This window comes from Lycorma delicatula, chromosome 5, assembly GCF_047948215.1.
Source record: "Lycorma delicatula isolate Av1 chromosome 5, ASM4794821v1, whole genome shotgun sequence".
Classification (NCBI taxonomy): Eukaryota; Metazoa; Arthropoda; class Insecta; order Hemiptera; family Fulgoridae; genus Lycorma; species Lycorma delicatula.
In genome coordinates, this window is record NC_134459.1 from 154,033,115 (window position 1) to 154,052,702 (window position 19,588).

Below are 19,588 nucleotides of genomic sequence, written 5' to 3' on the forward strand. Positions count from 1 at the left end.
CAATATTAAAATAAACTGGCCTATTCGGAATTTAAAAAACCTTATAAAAATATTGAACTAAAGTTGAATGATATCGCAAGAGTATTTAGAAATTCAGAAATAAAAAAATTCAATGATAGGAAAGTTTTTATATATCTTTGGGTATATGGATATGGGACAGACATTTATAAAGACTATTCATGTAAAAAATACCCACATTCTTAATACAATTTATACAAATTTTTATAGAAATATGATCCATATGGTGTAGTCACAAGATGTAAATAACATTTCTACTGACATAAGATTTTTTTTTTTAATACCATTTTCAAAAAATAATTAAATTTGTATTCTGACAGCTAACATTTAATTTATTTGGCCAGTTTTGAAAACTTTTTCTTTTTTTGTTTTGTTTAAAAATTTTTTACAAAGTATTGCTTATTATCGTTTATCGATGTTACTTTACTATTATTTTTAAATTAAAGTAAATTTTTAAATTAGATATGAAATCAGAATAAATTTTATTCTGATTGGTTAATCTTATTATTATTATTTGTAAAGTAAATATTCACACCTTTTCTTTCTTTTTCCTGATTACCCTCTGGTAATTAACTTTCAGATAATTCTTCACCTTTAACTTTCAGATAATTCTTCACTTCAGGATGATATGTATGAAGTGTAGTCTTGTACAGTTTCAGTTCGACTATTACTGAGGTATGTGGTTAATTGAAACCCAACCACCAAAGAACACCGGTATCCACGACCTCGTATTCAAATCCGTAAAAAAGTAACTGGCTTTACTAGGACTTGAACGCTGGAACTCTCGGCTTCCAAATCAGCTGATTTGGGAAGACGCGTTCACCACTAGACCAATCCGGTGGGCTAAATATTCACACCTTCTTTCTTTTCTTTCTTTTTCCTGTTTAGCCTTCGGTAACTACCGTTTAAGATAATACTTCAGAGGATGAATGAGGATGATATGTATGAGTGTGAATGAAGTGTAGTCTTGTACATACTCAGTTCGACCATACCTGAGATGTGTGGTTAATTGAAACCCAACCACCAAAGAACACCGGTATCCACGACCTCGTATTCAAATCCGTAAAAAAGTAACTGGCTTTACTAGGACTTGAACGCTGGAACTCTCGGCTTCCAAATCAGCTGATTTGGGAAGACGCGTTCACCACTAGACCAACCCGGTGGACTAAATATTCACACCTTAAGCTATGTTAACTCAACGCTTTAGTTAAATAAAATCGGCTATAACTAATAACTGTATTAACGACCAGTCATTAATAATTTGTGTTGCTGACTCCTCTCAATAAAAACGTGCTATAGATTAAGGTTTTAAGTACACATAAATATATAGCATCTCATATAAATATTGCCGCGTGTTCGCGGCTCGATCAGAATACTGAGAGATTGACAATTGAATATATTTATACAATTACAATTTATTGGTTTACAAACATAAGTAAAACAATACAAATCAATAATAATGATAATAGTAATAATAATTGCTAACGATATTCATAAAAATAAAATGTATAAAATAAATTAAAAAGTATAGTAATCACAACCATAATAATAGTATTAATAATAAGACAATAAAAAAGAATTTCACAATAATATTTACAATAATTTCAACAGTAAAGAATAATAATAATAATAAACGTCAATAACAAACAAATAATCATAAATGTCAATAATAATAATAATAAATGGAGATTACATACAAAACTGAATTTAAAGTACTCGACAGGATTTATTCACAGGTAGATAAATAGAATGGAAAAGTAGAATACAGTCTCATCGACAAAAGACGTTAGCATGACCTCTAGTCTTAACACTTTTATCCACTAGTCTTGTATTAACAATAGATAAGACAAATATAAAATTATTTCACTGCAGATACATTTGCTATTCACAAATAAAACTACCGTAACAATTTACGAATGAAATTTAGTACTTACTCTTTTACTTATAGTCTTACCTACAGTAACTCATCAAACCATTTCTTGTTTTCGTATACCGGGATTACTTTTGTCGTCACCTTAGTTGCATCGAACCTTTTCTTTATTTTTCTGTTTAGCCTTCGGTAATTACCTTTCAGATAATACTTCAGAGGATAATATATATAAGTGTAAATAAAGTGTAGTCTTGTACAGTCTCAGTTCGACCACTCCTGAGATGTGCGGTTAATTGAAAACCTAACCACCAAAGAACACCGGTATCCATGACCTAGTATTCAAATCCGTGTAAAAGTAACTGACTTTACTAGAACTTAAACGCTGGAACTCTCGGCTACCAAACCAGCTGATTTGGGAAGACGCGTTCACTAGACGAAGCCGGTGGGTTAGTTGCATCGAAATTGCACTCGAAATTCGCTCCTTCAATTACCTCCTAGCAGAATACACATCTCGCAGACTGACACTGCAGACTCTCCTCGCAGAAATGATCCGCATAACTCACATTGCAAACTTCATCTCGCAGACTCACATCTGCAAACTCTCATCTCGCAGGCTCTTCTCGCGGAGCTGATATTTAACTGATCTTCCCCAGAGTATTTATACTTCTAGCCTCTTTACCTGACTCTTTACCCAACTCGAAGTGTGAGAACCATCGATCGTCCTCACATTTTTCCAAGAAATTCTCATGGAACAAACATTTATTTAAGTGTATCAGTGGGCAATATTACCAAAGACGATTGTTAAACGGACCTGTTATCTTTATTTAAAGGGATTCTTTTAGCCCCTTTCTGGATTCTTTCATTATTATATTTTCTACTACTTTGTTCCTAATTAGTAGGAATCCGTTACTCATGTTCTCTATACCGGTCTTGTTACAATATAAATACATAACAGTAGTACACACGACTATCCGAGTAATTGTCACTTACTTATTGAACTAATAAATATATTCCCATACAAAAAAAAAATTGAGATCAGATAGATACAGGAGTAAAAAAAAACTAAAATTTGCTAAAAAAATTGTATCGATTTTATATAGAAATATATCGATTATATATCTTTTCAATAGAAATGTCTGTATAATGAATTAAAAATTAATTAATTATTGAAAATTAATTAGACGGATGAGGTAATAGTAAATTTAATTTCAAGAGATATTATTGCCAATAGTTTTAATACAGATTTTCTTTACGTTGTTTTTTAAATGTTACCTTTTTTGTTTGTCCGAAATGAATTAAATTCCATTAAAATTTTTAACGGAGAAAATATTCTATTTTAAAGAGTAGAATTTTATATTTGTAGTTTCCCGTGCAAGATACATTTAAAGCTGTAATTATATTTTAGATTTAATTTCTTAATTATTATGGGTTTTAATCATTTGTATTTTTTTATCTTATAATTTATTGTACACATTTCTGACTTAAAATACTCTACAATAGTGCATTATTTCATATTGATAAGAATAAAATATTTATTTATTTATAATGATAATGTAACATACAAAATCCTGTCGAGAATCATATACAACCGATCAAAGACCAACTTGAACTGGAACTTGGGGAATACCAAGGGGGATTTAGGCCATGGAGAGGTTGCCGGAGGAAATAATATCTCTAAAACTTATGATGGAGTTATATAAAAGACGGAAAAAACATCTAATAATCACCTTCGTCGACTTTAAAAGGGCCTATGATTGTATACACCGACCATCCATGCTGAATATTCTGAGAAACCTGGGCCTTCACCCTAAACTCGTAAACATGATAAAATTAACTCTAACCAATATCCAGTCCAGAGTGAAATTCAGAGGTGAACTCTCTCAACCCTTCTACATAAAAACTGGATTGAGGCAAGGAGGCGGCCTCTCACCACTCCTTTTTAACTGCGCCCTCGAATTTGTCATGAGAAAATGGTATGAAATAAATCCCAAAAATATAAAAATGGGTACTAAGAAAAACTCCATCACACTAAATTGCCTAGGATTTGCAGATGACCTCGCTCTTTTAGCAAATAATATTCAAGAAGCCAAAACACAGATCATGATCCTTCAAAACCTAGCACAAAAGATAGGGCTTCATATCTCTTTCGAAAAAACTGAACTAATGGCCATAGATCCTTTGGTAATAGAGCACATTACGGTAAACAATCAGAAAATTAAAATAGTAAAACAATTTAAATATCTAGGGGAAATAATAACTTATAATTTAAATGAAAAAGTGACATGTCAAAACAGGACAAATAAAATGATTAAATCCCAAAAATTAACTTGGTCAACATATAACAAAAAATGCCTTTCTGCTAAAACAAAACTTAAACATTATAAAACTGTAGTACAGCCAGAAGTCACCTACGGAAGCGAGACCCTTTTCAAAATCACTCAGAAAAAACCGAATTGAAAAAATTCTGAAAATAGAGAGGAGAATTGTCAGAACGTGTATCAATAAAAAACACCAAAAAGAAGGCCAATAGTGGATTGTGCCAAATGAGGTGGTGTATAGAGAAATAGAGCCTGTTACTGATACTATGCGGAAAAAAAGAATCTCTTTCTTTGGTTATCTCATAAGGACACCGGAAACAAGACCGTCAAGAAATATCATTGAAAAGCTCTGGTTCCAAAAGCTAGAAGTAGGATGGATCAAAGAAATTAGAGAAGATATGAAAGAATTGGGAATTTCCCTGACCGACCTACAGAATAAAACTGGAAAAATTACAAAGCTAAAAGACAAAAGCATTAGATTTAAACAAAAGACAGACAAACGACAAAATACAACGAAGAGGGTGTTTACGGATGAAGAAAAGAAAGCAAGATCTGAACGGATGAAGAAATACTGGGCAGCTCGGAAGAGTAAAATAACACGCTTTTCTCAGAAAAGATCCAACTAAAATTGACTTAAGTGGTCCCATGTTGGCCGTAAAAGCATAATAATAATAATAATGATGATGTAATTTAATGAGAAAAACAATATGTGATATAAATGGTAAGAAATGGAGTCAAATGACACATACTTGTATGTGTAAGTTATTTTTAAATCTTATTCTTGAAAAGAATGAATTTATTTTGAGATAAGTATTGTTTAAATAAGTATTTAACTTTTGTTTATAGTTTACAATAGTAATTTATTTTATATTTTCTGCTCCTTATACGCATTTTCATAACTTAAAGAGCATAGGGTTAAAAAAGGGTCCAGGTCCAGACTTCATTTAAACATTAGATTTTTAATTGCCTCTAAAAAAGTCTGCAATGGATTGCATAACTTCTCTTGCTAACCTGGTTAAATTATGCAGTTCATTTTTTCAGTTCAATCACATTAAGAAGCTTTATACATGTTTTTACGTAAAAAAATTCACGTTTCATGTAAAAATACGTTTTTATGAAAAAATATTTATTTCTAATTTTATGATTCATAATATTATGGCGGACTTAATGAAAGTTGAATACTAGGACGACTGTTTTATGTTTTTTTTTTTTTCTAAACGCATACAATTACTAAAAGTAAAATGGAACAGTGGAATCAATTCCACCTTAAGAAAATGAGTTTCCCATTTTTATCCAAATAATACGGTAGAAATATGGAAACATTACCACAGTTCAAAGCCAAACCACTGCTTACGATTGTGAATCGTTTGTTGTGGTCTTGATGACGTCAAAAAGATGAAAACTGTAAACTTCAGTAGCCAGGAAAAAGAAAAAATACAGCGTGCGAATGTGTTAAAAATATTAATCAAAAGTGTACAGTTCACGTTCTTCAGTTATATTCATCAACCCATCGGGTTGGTCTAGTGGTTAACGCGTCTTCCCAAATCAGCTGATTTGAAAGTCGAGACTTACAGCGTTCAAGTCCTAGTAAAGCCAGTTATTTTTACACGGATTTGAATACTAGGTCGTGGATACCGGTGTTCTTTGGTGGTTGGGTTTCAATTAACCACACATCTCAGGTATGGTCGAACTGAGAATGTACAAGACTACACTTCATTCACATTCATACATATCATCCTCATTCATCCTCTGAAGTATTATCTAAACAGTAGTTACCGGAGGCTAAACAGAAAAAAGAAAGAAAGTTATCTTCATCAACAAATTTAAAATAAAAAATTATCGTAAATAAGTTTTAATGTTATTAATTTTTTATTTTTTTATTTTTTATTTTATTAAATATAAAATTACTTTGATTATATTTAAATTTTTAATTTTAATTTTTGAAGCCAAGATTCTCAACAAAATAAACCGGTATCCAAAATTTTTAGAACTAGTATATTATCACCACAATTTTGAAAAATCGTGTTTTTGACTTATTGAAGATTTGTTTTGGGCTTATTTATCAGGGGTCTTTTTATAGTTTAGAATTTAGTATTCTTATAGTATTGAGTATTTTTATAGTTTTAGAATTTTTAATATTCTCTAAAAATGATTTTTAAAGAAATTAAAATCAAAATTTATAAAAGCTTTATTTGTTTTTTTTTTTTTTTTTTAATTTGGGAGCTTGTCATCAGGAGTGGAAGGGTATTTCATTATTTTAGTAATTCTGTTTTTTTTTCTTTTAACAAAATCCGTTTTTAACATTAAAAATTTAAATTTGCGAAAAAACATTTTTTTTTCATTTAGGGGCTCCCGTATTCAAGGAAAGCATTCGGATAAAATTACTAAAGAATTTCACTATAATTACTACTATAACGGAGTATACTTTTGCCATAAGCTACTAAACGAACTAAAAATTCGTTATACTAAAATCTGTAAAGTAAAACAGAAATCGAGAATTAATTATGTATTTAGGATGTGCAAAAAAACCAATAATGTAAACATGACTATTATTTATTTATTAGTATTATTCATCTTTATTTTTACAACATAATTGTTAGTTTGGAAGTATTTTTTTTATACCAGATTGCGTACAGATGCTCATAGTATCTCGGCAAACTGCAATATGTACGAGTATTTACGTCATGTTGTATTGTTACCATGTAACTTGGTTTAATAAATCAATAACCAACCAATAAATAACGACTAAGAGATATCAAAAAATTAAGATTTTTACATTTAAAATGCAACGGTGATTTACGAGATGGATTTAATTGCAAAATATATATATATTTTTTTTAAATAGAAAAAATGGTTTTTGTTACCATACTACACCATTGGAGTGAGATGAGCAAAACGTTTTATAGTGGTTTGAATGCCTATTGATGTAGAAGAAAATATAATACAAAATACTCCCATTAACCCGTTTCGGAAGTAACTTATAAAAAGAAAAATATATATATAAATATCTATTGTAATTTTTTTGTTGAGGAGTGAATACTAAATAAAAATTGTCGGTAGTAAACTTGATAAAAAAAAATTCATTTTTGTATAAAAATCTTTTTATCTAAAGTGCCCTAGTCAAGATTTGAAATTTTATTTCGGTCGAAACATCCCTACCCCTTTTTTTTTTTAATTTTTGCAAAAATTTAATGCATCTTTCTCTCGGAAGGTTCAAAGTTTGAAGAAAATAAGTGGTCTTATAATTCCGGTCGACGGGGTCCGGAATATATATATATATATATAATAGTAATATATAATAGTAATATATGTAATATATATATATATATATATATATATATATATATTATATATTACTGTGGAAGAAGTAAGTTTTGTGAAACAATATATATTTTTAAACTAGTTTATAAAAATTCTTCGGACAAAAAACTAACAAATTCAGGCTCGGTATTTTTTTAGCAGCATTAATAAATAAATGAATCTATCACTCATGAATAAATAAATAATCAATAATAGAAATACCGATGAAATAAGATTGACTATCTTATATATATATATATATATATATATATATGTATATAGTAATATTTTAGTGGGTGTGTTAAAAAAAAAAGAAACGAAGAATGTACGTTATAAAGCATATGACGTCATTTGTTATGACGGTTGTATTTCGAAAAGCTATTGTGCACATAGTTTACTGAAACAGACCGTCTCTGCTATTCTACTGATGTGTGCGTAGCCTGTTGATTAATTTCGTCTCTTCACCGGTGGCTGCGTCCGTGTGAGTAGTGTATTGTAGTGTGTTAGATTCCTGCTGTCCACTCACGTACAGTTGCGTAAGATGTTTTGCTGATGAATTTAGAAGCTACCAATTATTGTGTATCTGTAACATTGTTAGTAACTGACACCAAATAAAATCTGTAAGTAATAATTATTTAATTGTTAGTTTTTTGTTTAATAATTCTTTTAATTTAATAATACAAGTACTTAATATACTATACGTAATCGAATTAGAGGTACGTAATTTAATGTATAAGTAAATTGATTTTTTTTGTCGTTCATTTATTTATACATTTATTTATATATATCTATATATACACGCAGTTATTTAATATTGTGTATGATGCCATCGTAGTTAATCATTAATATTATTTATTTATTCATCAGAAAAAGTAGAATGAAACAGAATCGAGATGTTTGTAATAAATTTAGTATTGGTAGAATTTTAATTCTAATATTATTGCTATAAGTTGCAATAAGTTAGTTAGGTTATAATTTATTACACTCCAGAAAGAAACTTTTTATTGTGATTGTTTCAATAAAATTGTATTCTTGGATTAACAAGGCAACTATCTTTTTTTCAGTTTCATGTCATTGTTATTTATAAACTACGTAACTCTTTTCTTCTTAAAGTGTCAAGCATGTCTAGTTCAACAGCTGTTTTATAATATATATATATATATATATATATATATAATGCTATTCTTAAAGTTCTTTTCGTTTAAGATGTTATTAAAGTAAATTTTTTCTCTCTTCTAAAATGTTACAGTAAAATCATTCTCTTTAAAAATGTTATTAAAGCAAGTTCAGTAAAAGATAACACTTTCAGCGCCATGTGTATAGTTATTATACACAGTAAGACTTTTATTTGGACCATGTGTATACATATTATACAAATGAGACCTAGTTCACCAGACCAACTCATAATCTTAAAAAATTTACCCTGGACCCAAGCAAATTTTTTTCAAAAACAAGCAAAGTTAAGTAGTTTGATGTACTTAAAATTACATTTTAATCAATTTAAGTTCAGTTTTAATGCGTGTATAAAATATATACATGTGGTCTGTGGAGAAAAATTGGTAAATGGTCCACAAATATAGCAGGGTACTTATAAATTTAAGAACATAAGTAATACTGGTTTCTACAATATAATTATGTTTAATATTCTTCTCTAATGTAAAAATACAAAAACTGATACAACTAATTAATGATACAATGAATGACAAAGGCCAACTATCCTAAAGTTTTAAGTTTTTTTATTCTATTTCACTGTTTATAGTATAAAGTTCACTGCTTCTCAAGAAAAACAAATTATTAGGATTACAAATTATTAAATAACAAGCAATATTATAGGCCTATCAATGTACCATGACGTATCAACAAAACATAACATACAGTATTTTACTTCAAACTATTATTTTAACTGTTTATGATTGGTAGTCGACTGATTCTCTGAAAAATACTAATTATAAGTTATCCTAAAGTGCTTTAGAAGTTACTTTATTAGTTATTGTTTCTACTATAATTGGCAGTTGACTGCTGCTATAAAAAAATACAAATTATTAAGAAATGCTATAGGCCTAACTATTCTAAAGTATAAGTGTTACTTTAGTCTATTATTTCTGGTATTTACATTATTACTATTATTCTGGTATTTACATTATTTCTGGTATTATTTCTGGTATTTACAATGTGACGTTCACTGCTTCTTTATACACTTATGGATTTAAAAAAAAAAAAACACTGCATACACATAAATTTTTCCTCACAAGACAAACACTTAAGAGTAACTTGCGGTGTCTTCTTAGCAGCAGTATTTTCTATCAAATATTTTAGCAAAATGTGCATAACACATTACACACCTTCCTCTTTTATTAATTTGTACAAGTTGATGGTCAGCTGAAATTATATTTGGTGGTTCCTGTGTATTATTTTGAGGTTTTAGATTGAAAAGTAGAAGAGTTGCTAACATCTCTCTCAGTAAGTTCAAACTGTTCAAAAACATCACACTCGCTTTCTAAATCACTAGACTCACTTTCAGCATTGTTAATATCAAATATTGGGTCATCAGAGAGATATCAAATTCACTATCACTATTATTATTTAACAAGTCCATAATGTCTTGATAATTCATTATCAATTATTTGCATTAACAGCAACACACAAGCTACAAAACAATCATAACCACAAAATTTTACTAGCAATGCTAAACACATGGACTCAAAAAGTCAGCTGATTTTTTGTAGCTGACAGGGCTACCAATGTGTCAAATCTTACAACGCAAAGGCATAAAACTTTTACCACACCCCAGACCTATACATTAACCCACACAAATCATTGCTAGCGTGCAGAATATTGATACACAGCCTTCTGAACTTGTACAACACATGTGAGACAATATGATGCACACAGCCTGGGGTGAAACTGTGACTGTGTATATCATTGATACACATGGTCTGGTGAAAAAAAAAAGGGAAATCTATCGTGGACTACTGCAATAACACTCCCATATATGCCGGGCGCTAAAAGTTTTAAAGGTTAAATCAATGCTATCTAACTTATAACTTAAATATAATACTTCAAATATTAGTATTGTACATATATATACTGATTAATCTGAATAATGTGAAACAAATGTAGTAAAATAAATGAGTTATATCTAAATTTGTAATAAAATGTATATATAATAAAAATATAATTGAAACATTAACAAATTAATTATTGAAAGCATATTATTGATCCAGCAGCATAGTTTCGAGTACTGGAAGGTGCAACTAGGCAAAGTTATTTGAACATCTTTGATTTCTTTTTGTTATATATTTAAAAAAAAAATTTTTTTTAATCTTCTAAAAAATGTTTAAATGAAATGTAATTTTGAATTTCAATTCAGATTGATATCATTAATACGAAATACGATTTCATATTTATGACATAACGTAATGAATTTAATTTCGTTTCAACTAAAAATCAGTGATAGATTTCTAACTTAAATACGTTTTAGCTACTAAATTCTAATTATTACTTCAAGTATGATGGAAATAATGTAAAGATTATTTCCATATCTGTATCCCAATTTATGGATGATATGTGTGAATGAATGGAATTTCAATATTTCAGTGAAGTATGACAAGTGATTAGACTGTTATATTATTATCCTCGCTGTTCGTTGTACTGTACTACTATTACTGATGATATTATTAGAATATTTAAGATTGTCAAGCTATATTTGATTCCACGTAGGTTGATCATGATAGTAAATTCACTCATTTATCTTCATCACTATTAAACACTGATTGTCATGGCAACTGAATTAGAATCATATTATAATAGCTGTTATATTGTTGTCGAGGTAGATTCAAAATTCCTATCTACGTGAAGAATTAAGAGATAAGTGATTGATTAATATTTGTTGGATTATTTTGAAATATCTTTGTCAACGATTGAAATATTCCATTAGATCATTACTCTTCATCCTACCAGTTTGTTCTTGGGTCAACTTAAATATCTCCTTCCTCTAATTTAAAAAATTATGTTATCTATTACTTTCCGGGCTATAGCGATATATGCTGTTGTAACAGTTAGGAGAAAATATATTGATCGGTCAAAAAAAATAATTTAAAAATTGGTCTTTTTAAAGTTATGAGTTAAAAGGGATAAAAAAAATAAATTGTAAATAATTTAAGAAAAGCCTTTTTATTTCAACGCTTCCAGTCAAAAAACTTTATTTTTGTTAGACGGATGTTTGTGTGTATGTATGTTGCCCTTCATTTGGAATTATAACTCTGGACCCCTTTAACTGATTTTCTTCAAACTGGTGGACAGGTACTATCTTCGAGGGGGGAGAAATTATTAAATTTTTTGAAAAGGGGAGGATGTTTTGGCCGAAATAAAATTTCACATCTTTACTGGGGTACTTTAGCAAACCCTTTTTCTTACAAAAGTTGGAAATTTTTTATCAGATCACAAATTGCCAAAACTTTTTATTTTATATTCACCCTCTCACCACACAATGACTATATATTTTACCTTTTTTAGCTATATTTTGCTTCAGAAGAGGAGTTGATGGGACTTTTTGCACCTATATTTTCTACATCAATAAGTCTTCTAACCAGTATAAACATTTTTACCCATCCCACTCCAACTGTCTCTGTGGCGCTAAAAATATATTTTTATTTTAATTAAAAAAAAAAATTTAATTTATTTTAAATTTAAGTACATCTTGAAAATTACCCGTTACATTTAAAATGTAAATATCTTAAATTTTTTTGATAGCCTTTATTGTTAATATTTTTGGAAAAAAATTAGGCAAAAATTTTACCCCTTCTTAGAAAACTACAACTTTATTTATTTATAATTATAACTTTATTTTTTAAGAATTTTTAAAAAGTTTTTTTTTTTTAATTTTTATCACCACTCAGGTATTATTTTTATAAAAATTAATTTTACCCAAATGCTTCTCCTAAGGTATGGAAGACTCCAAGATGAAAAAAAATTATTTTCGCAATTTTTAAATTTTTTAATAATGAATACGTATTTTGTCAAACACAGACGTCACTAAAATAGCTTAATCCCCTCCCCTAATGGGGAGCGCCCAAATGTAAGAAAAGATTAAACAAATTTTTAATATCGATTTTGTACGGCGTAGCCGGAAAAGTTATGTAATTCATTGCCTGACTTTTTTAGCTTTTTCTGAAATTATTCTCTTTAACTCCGCCAGGGTTAATCAGTCCTCAAAGATTTATTTGCAGAAATTAGCAGTCATTGTTGTTAATTTATATATTTCTTAGATTTAGTAAAAAAAGTTATACAATTAAACGAACATTTAAAGCGGAAAGAAAATTAGTGTAAATGTACAGTCTTAACGTGTTCTTTTAGTTTCCTTTAGAGAATTAACAATATTTAAAAATTCATCATTTTCTCTTGCTATTATACAATTTAAATACATCCTTCCATATACGTAACTCGCATCTATTTCATCAGTTAAACGTATATATGAAGGCTAACTGAAAAATCAGTCTTATTGCAATGCGCCCGACTAATTGGAAATTATAAAGATAATTTAACCAAACTTAACCTACTACACTCACTTCGCTCGTTAAACTTGACTAGCGAGTTTAGATTATATTTATAATTATAAGCAATAGTGCAAATATGTTATAGTTCACTTTCCAATTAGCCGGGCGCATTGCAATAACCCTGATTTTTCAATTCGCCTTATTATTCACTAAGGAACAGCCCTCGGGATTCAAGAAAGCGGGAATATCTTCTTGATTTTTTTTCAATTCGTCATAAGAGGAAAGTAACGTACCGCTAAAAAATGACCTCTCCTCAGTTTTTCCTACTTTGAAAAAATGAGATATTTCTAATAGATATTAGATATTTCTATTATACTAATTAGATACTTATATTTGTATTAATATTTCTATTGTACTGCATACGTATTTGTGTTTTATCTAGATTTTTTGCTGAGGACAATTCTGTTCTAATCTATAATCATAATACCGAATATTAAAGGATAAATATATTTTAAATATATAATTATTATTATTATTAAAATAGTTAAAAAAGTAATATTACGAACTGTTTTATATTTTTTACTGTCTGTTGAAGAAATTTATGTAAAACATTTGTAATTATTATGGACCCAAATTATTTTATAAAAAAGTTTAATATGCCCGAGGTAATCTCAAGAACCGTAGAATTAATTAATATAGATTTTTTTGTACCGTTTTAAATCTTATGTCTTGCCAAATATCATAGGTTTCTTCTGTTTAGCCTCCGGGAATTACCGTCCACGTATTACTTCAGAGGATGATATGTATGACGCAAATGAAGTGTAGTCTTGTACAGTCTCAGTTTGACCATTCCTGAGATGTGTGGTTATAATTGAAACCCAACCACCAAAGAACACCGGTATCCACAATCTAATATTAAAATCTGTATAAAAGTAACTGGCTTTATTAGGACTTGAACTCTGAAACTCTCGACTTCCAAATCAGCTGATTTGGGAAGACGCGTTTACCATTAGACCAACTCGGTCGGTTCAAATATCATAGGCTATAAAATAATTATGTATCCGTTTGCATTCGTGTCAAAAAGAGTAATAGAATAAATTAAAAAAATGTAAAAATCCAATGCTTTTTTATACCTTCATATTAATGTAATAGAATATTTAAATAAAAATAAAAATTGATGGAAAACCCGTTTATTAGACACATGCAATAAACTTGGTATTTGATTCCACCCGACCTGAAAATAAATCAACACAACGGTAGAAAAGGTTTTTTCACATCCCTGTAATTACTCTTCAAGTTCCCCTCATATACTTATGAAAAATTGAAATATTTAAAATTATAATTATAAACTTAAACCTTAATATAATTATCTTAACCCTAATTATAATTATAATTAAATTATTATAATAATATATAGAAGAAGATTTCTCTCGTGGATTTTTCCTTCCTAGCCGCCTAAATTAACAAAAGATATTTTGTGTAACGAAATTGCGATATTTCAGTTTATTTTCTTTCGTTTGTGTTTTAACTTAAATAAAAATTAAATCTTTTAGATGAAAAAGTTATATTCCCGCTTTCTTGAATCCCGAGGGCTAATGCTCCTTAGTGAACCCTCAATACACAAAAATTTAAATATAACGATATAAAAACTATTTTTTTTAAAGTTTTTCTCTGCTACAAGAATTAAATAAAAAGAAGGGGTATTTATCCAAGAGGTTGCGATCACTTGCACCCCCGGTGCACTGCTTCTAGCTACCTAACCCACTTACTTATATAAATTGAAATCGGTGATTTAAACTTTTGTTTTATTACTGTATTCCCCATGCAAAAAAATTAAGAAAAAACAAATAAGAGAAAATTATTATGTTTGCTTTTTGCTTTGCCCTGCAGCGGTCGTGTTCACTAGTTTCTATTAATTAAAAATTGTAATATTGTGAATGTTTTTTTTTTCAAAATTTGCTTTATTTAAAAAAAAATAATGGTTCCTAAGAGATTCTGATCCCTTGTCGTCTTGCCTTGTCTTATAAAATCTCTAGCCCCTAAATTTATTTAATCTAATTAAAATTGAAATATTTATATTTTCATTCAAGAAGAAAGTGCACATTCGTAACGGTGTAAAAGTGTGCTTCAGCCTTTCTTTCCCTCGTTTCAGGCCTCTACCCTCCATTCATCCTAAATTAATAAAAATTGAATTATTGTGATATTACACGTTTTAAAAATATTCGGTTTGATTAACTTATTTAGTGAGAAACTTAAAAAACATTGTTCAGGCCTTCCACATATCTCGCTTTCTAGCCATCATAAGTTATCAAAAATTGAAATATTGCTATATTAGACTGTCTTTTTTACTAAGAGTGTTTTAACAACCAGAAAAAAAAATGGTGTATAAAATGTTCTGGCATTAGCTAACCTAAAGGACTCTCTCCTGACTTCCCCAAAATAATAAAAAAAAGAAATTTTGTGATATGGGTTCGTTATTTTTCAAAAGGTTTTTGTCTTCATTAAAATACAAAAAAAACATATAGATCTCAAAATGTACTTAGCCTTATTTCCCCCAGTGATCCACCGTCGATCAATAAAAGTTGAAATATTGTGATATTCGAATAATTGCCAGAATGTAGATTACTTCAAAAAATTCATATTGATATCAAGGTGATGCAAGCTTTCTTGATACCCACGCCTTCGAAAACCCTAAATAAATGAAAATTAAATACTACATATTGAATGATTTGTTCTTCAAATGACGGATTAGGAGGGGCCTCCTAGCCCTCTCAACAAACTACAATTTAAATACTTCTACGTTGAATTGTCTTTTATTTTCCCGACGAATACAATAGCTATGTTAAATGGGAAAATATAGTGATCAACTACAAAATGGAGTATCGTTTTTTTTTTTTGTAAATTTTTAGGTTTTAGGATCCAACTAGTTTATCTAAACTTATTTTTGTTATTGTTTTATAAAAATATAAAATTATCTATACTGTATACAAAGAGGAACACAGTTTTTGTTTGTTCGTGTTAAACAAAAAAAACTACACGATCAATCGCAACCAAATTTTTACCGATGTTTCTTGGCATAACTGAGAAGGCTTTTATATATATTTCGTCTCGAAAAAAAAATGTATATAGCTGCAATGAGGTGCTCTTATAATATCTGTGCAAACAATCCTCTGATTTTCAAAATTCAAACGAGGTATTTGTTAGTAGGTTGAAGGCTAGCTTTTGCATGCGACAGATACATTCTCGGAAAACAGATCACGGTCATTCGGAAATGTATGTATGTAAAGTTTGTCTGCTTGTTATCGCATCATCCGAGAACCAACTGACCGATTACTTTCAAAGTTCCAGGATGCATTTGTTTAATCCCAGCGAAGATTTTAAGCTATGGATTTAGGTCCTGTCTCCCTTAAATGTTAAGATATAAAAAATATTCATTAATTCATTATTTCTGCGCCTCCAAGGAGAGTGAAGTTCTGAATTAAGGAAAAATTAATCCTTTTACTTCATTATTAATTTCGGCCACCTGGCAAAGAAATAAGTTATGAATTTTTCGTCGTCAAAATTGTGTGTACTTTAGTTACTACAGTTACTGTAATTCTATCTTTTGTAATTTAGTTTCTTTCTCAGGTTTCTATAAAGCCTGCGTAGTGTAATTATTATTTATCAGTATTATTTTCACAACCATGAGGATAACGTACAGTGAGGGGATCCAGGGGGTAGACCCATCTGGGTAAATGGGAATGGCGACCGAAGCAAGTTCTGCGGGTGTTCAGGCCTGACAAATTGGGGATGGCGAGCTCTGCGCGACCATGGGATAGGCTCTTTGGCTCCGGGAAGCCCCGAGGAGCCCCTAAGTTGGCTCCGGGATTCTGTTGAGCTAAACTGAGCCCTGACGGTCCAGGTTCCGGCTAGACAGGCCGGCTAGTTTTATTATAAATATAAAAGTCAGACTCTTAATGCTTGAATTACAGTTGTATGTTAGAAAAACATACATTTATGTTTGATTGAGTTGCAAAATATTAAATTATATTTGCATTTTCTTTTTATACATTATTTTCTCAGTATCTGATGATGATTGTTGAAAATCTGTATGATTATCTACTTTTAAGATTTTAATTGAATACTTTAAAGAATTTTTTAGTGTTTTCATATTTTCAAACTTTACGGAATTATAAAAATAATAAATATATTTTTTTCTGTACAAATAGATCAGAATTATTTCCTTGGTTTTAGGATTTTATAATTTAGTAATTATAAAATAATAAGATTCAATGTAACTTATTTTCCTAGAATATTCATAAATGAGGATGTTGTGTGATGAGTTAACTCCAGAGCAAGGATAATAATTTCAATGAGATACATATAAAATTATTCATCTTGGTAACGCGAATAAAAACATTATTTGTAGGATTTGTATGATTATTTGAAGGAAAAACATGGGAGAAAAAATTTTTTCAAGCCGGTAAACCATAATTGTTTGAAGTAAACTTAGTAGGGTACGTGAGAATTATCTTTAAACGAAGATTTCAAAAAGAGACTCCTGAATATATTTTAGATTTTCGTAACAATAATATTAAAAAAACAAGACAGCATTTCAGAAGATATAATTTTTCAGAAATTATCTTTAGAATCAGTAATGAAATATGAAATTTTGTTAAAACGAATAGGTTTTTTATAAAAAAAAATCTTGGAATCGATGAATATTCTTTTAAAAAATGAATCGTTTAAATATTTGATTAAAAAATGCTAACTATATACATTAATTCCAATATGTCGATTAGTAATTTTACAAAATTTGAATAATTTTATATTTTAATAAATAAAGAATTAAAGTATTTTATTAGAACCAATTTTGGGTATAGAAATACTTGTTAGTAATTTTTTATTATTTTCTTTCATAATGAAAATAATTTACCAACGATTTTAATTGCTGTGTTTATAAAAGTTGTGACTGTAATTAACTTCATCTGTCCTAACGTAGGACCCTTGAACATTTTTGTGTACATTTCCCTTTTTTTCCAGCCGAATTTTAAGATTATGATAATTTTAGTTTCTATAAGATTTTCTTCAATTGTTAATGCATTCCAACTTTTCTTTTTTGCCCTTTTTTTTATCATTTTAGCATTATATTAAACTATCCTCTTCTCATAACACACTCCAGCAAATTAGCTTGATTGTAGCACTGTGGTATTTTTTATTCGGATTTGTGTTTTTTTTTTTGTTTTGTTACAATTATTAATATATTTATTTAAATATTCATTAGTAATTAATAATTTTATTTTATTTGCATTAATATTATCATAAATATTTCTAGTATTAAAGCATATGTTATAATTTCTTTTTTCTCAATATTAAAATTATGTTATCTAAAATTTAATAAGAAAGGTATGGGTTGTTTTTTTTGTTTTTTATCTACTGGCTATGTAAATGAATGAAGGAGGAAGTCTAGCTTCAAAATGCAATTTAAAAAAAAATTTGGTAAAAAGCTTTTTCTCCAGAATTAATTTCTACTCTTTGTTGAACAATTAGGTGTAAGTTTTTTACTCGTTCATTGTTTCCATGTTAAAAAAGTATATATATATATACTTTCTTAACATATATATATATAAAATGTACAAACAGATGGCATGATGCAATTTGTATTTGGTTGTCGTGAAAAACAAATAATTCATCAAAATTTCAAATGTCTGCAACTTAAAAACTACCCAAGGTTGAGGTACGATTTATAAATCATTTTGACTGGGAATTTTTCTATTACAATATTTACCGATGTGTTACAAAATTGCTGTAAATAACATACGAAGTTAGAACTTGTTCAACGTAGTGTAAAACCGAAAAATATGATTGATTGTTTCTGTCCAGTGAGATGTGTGTGTTTTGGTGCGGTTATTTTTCATAGTTTTGTAAATATACTTGTGTAAATATTATAAACGAATTAATTGTGTATTTCATTGTAGTAATAAGGTCGCGATTAGCGAATTTCTTTATCACTTATAATGATATTCATTTGTCTTATTTTAGGTTATATTGACTAACCAGTATGCCATAAAATATTTTGTTGGTTATATATTTCTTATTGTATTTGTTTCATTTTCTTTGTTTTTTAAAAATTCCTCTTACAAAACAAAGGACAAAAAAAAGTTCAAAGTCAAGTGTTGCTGCAGTAAAACAAAAGCTAATACAGGCCAGAAAAATAAACTTGAAAATCGAACTGAACCAAACAGAACCAACAGAAATAGGCCAGTTCGCAAATATTCATTTGATAGATTCAGTTTTGCTATTTTCTTTTTGCCGAATTTTAAAAGTAAATATGACCGCAAAAAATCAGGTTTTTATTAAAATATATATATATATATAGATATATATATATATATATTGTAATATATAGTTGCGTCATTAATTAGATAAGAAAATTATGTGAATTAATACAACAATATATATACATATATTCAGTTGCTTAATATTTTTTAAAAAGCTCCTTACATATTACAAAACTGAGTTTCCTCTTTAATTTGAATAACATTTCTAATAGTAAGGAAGATAGGTTATTCCTTATATTACCTGCTTTTCTACGTCATCCCCTGTTT

General features: G+C 28.8%; 1 protein-coding gene across 4 annotated transcripts in view; it reads left to right on the top strand.

The window, feature by feature from the left end:
• LOC142325503 (1-phosphatidylinositol 4,5-bisphosphate phosphodiesterase epsilon-1-like) overlaps positions 1-19,588 on the top strand; it is a 1,691,101-nt gene that overhangs the window by 799,206 nt on the left and 872,307 nt on the right. The window contains exon 1 of one of the 4 annotated variants that reach the window (XM_075367350.1): positions 8,009-8,126. The exons of the other annotated variants lie outside the window; for them this stretch is intronic. The gene's annotated coding sequence lies outside the window, so the exon portion shown is untranslated. Of the gene's footprint in view, positions 1-8,008; positions 8,127-19,588 lie in introns of those variants that run through there. 4 annotated transcript variants of the gene reach the window in all.